Source organism: Sinocyclocheilus anshuiensis, unplaced genomic scaffold (genome assembly GCF_001515605.1).
Source record: "Sinocyclocheilus anshuiensis isolate Anshui unplaced genomic scaffold, SAMN03320099.WGS_v1.1 scaffold1063, whole genome shotgun sequence".
Taxonomy (NCBI): Eukaryota; Metazoa; Chordata; class Actinopteri; order Cypriniformes; family Cyprinidae; genus Sinocyclocheilus; species Sinocyclocheilus anshuiensis.
Genome location: NW_015547679.1, coordinates 285,829 through 287,722, shown reverse-complemented (window position 1 = coordinate 287,722; position 1,894 = coordinate 285,829). Strand labels below are relative to the sequence as shown.

Sequence of the window (1,894 nt, the reverse complement as noted above, 5' to 3'; positions counted from 1 at the left end):
AATGTATCGTCACGAGCCGCAGGGTTTAATTTGGATTTGTTTTTTACTCTCAACGCTGTGATTCCCATTCACTTCCATTATAAGACTGACAGACTGCAACGGTTTGAGTTAAAAATCTTTGTTTGTGTTCTACTGAAGAAACAAAGTCACCTACATCTTGGATGCCCTGGGGGTAAGCAGATAAACATCACATTTTAATTTTTGGGTGAGCTATCCCTTTAACATGTCAGATGGTAATCAGCAAGAAACACTTTTGTTCTTAATTGTCTTCCCTATATTTTTCTGAAAATATTAATGTGACAAGGTGTGACGGGGTTGAAGACTGTAACACATTTGAAGGGATACATTGCCTTAAATTTAAAATTTTGGTTTTGTTTCTCTATCATACTGTTCCCTTGTTTCTGGGTCAACATATCTGCATGGCCAACATTGTCTTTCTGCTGCAAATGTGGGTGCAGTTTCTGATGTATGATGCTTGTCAACATTTAAGTGGACGTATTACATAAAAAATTCTATTTAAAACAAAAATATGAGGTCATGATTTGGGAGTATATATATTTACTGAAACTATGGCTATTTTATTATTTTTTTTCCATTAAAATTATTAGTAAATGAAGCAAATAACTCAACCCTGTCACAAGTTTACAACCCCATAACAATGAGAAATACATATATTAGTGACGGGGTTGTGGTTTTTCACTCAAAATGGCCACTGCTCCTCATGTAGTGTAGGACCACATATGGCAGCAATAAAATAAGTATATTGTATATACTTACAGATTAAAATCGAATTTTGAAAAAGTAATAATTTTCCATCTTAATTTTATGAGACGGGGTTGAGTTGTTAAGCTCGACGGTACCCTCCCTGACTACAGTATGATAATACTAACCATTTTCTGCTCCACTATTAAAGAGACCTGAATGATGTCATTTCTGGTAAATTATGTCACGTATGAGTGGAGTCTAAATTATTATGGGCGTAGAATGGTTAGTGTGACGGGGTTGAGCTCAGATTGAGGGACATAACTTTAAAGTCTGTTTTTTATAAAATATATTGCATTTTTTTTAGAAAATAATTTTTTACAAGAAAGGAACACAAATAAATGTTTACATTGTTGCCGAAAATCACAGGCACTATGGACATTTTGTTGATAATTTTCTAAGTACAAACTCAGTGAAGTGCCTCGGGGACATGACAAAATGCTTGGTTTAAGATAGATGTGACATTATTTTATGCTAAGAAATATTAAAGGGGTCATATGATGCTTCTAAAAAGAACATTATTTTGTGTATTTGGTGTAATGAAATGTGTTTATGCGGTTTAAGGTTCAAAAAACATTATTTTCCACATACTGTACATTATTGTTTCTCCTCTATGCCCCGCCTTTCTGAAACGCGTCGATTTTTACAAAGCTCATTGGTCTGAAAAGCGAGGTGTGCTCTGATTGGCCAGCTATCCAGTGCGTTGTGATTGGCCGAATACCTCAAGCGTGTGACGGAAATGTTACGCCCCTCACCATATTGTGATGATGCCCTGTCCAGCCGGAGCGACGATTCAAAAACATTAAAACCCATTATAAACGAGGCATTCGTTGCATCCAGTGGGGACATAATTATGGATTATAATGACTTATACTGTCTTTTTACGCGTTGTGTTGCATCGCGCTGCGTAAACATAAAACCATGTCTGCATTTGTGATCGGAGAAATTACAAACAACAAGCCCTACTCTACACCGCCCAAAAAACTCGTTTTACATATATAAAACGTACTTACAGTCTTTGAGTCAGAACAGCCAGCACTGTAGTCTACTCTTCCAGGATCAGGAAACAGTCCTCCATAAAATGCACAGGACACATCTTAATATTTGGGTTGAACTGTTCTGGAACAGTGTT

General features: G+C 36.3%; 1 protein-coding gene across 1 annotated transcript in view; it reads left to right on the top strand.

Moving 5' to 3' along the window:
- Positions 1–1,894, top strand: part of camk2a (calcium/calmodulin-dependent protein kinase II alpha) — a gene marked incomplete at its 5' end in the record, with an annotated part of 42,423 nt that overhangs the window by 3,603 nt on the left and 36,926 nt on the right. The gene's annotated exons all lie outside the window — the stretch shown is intronic.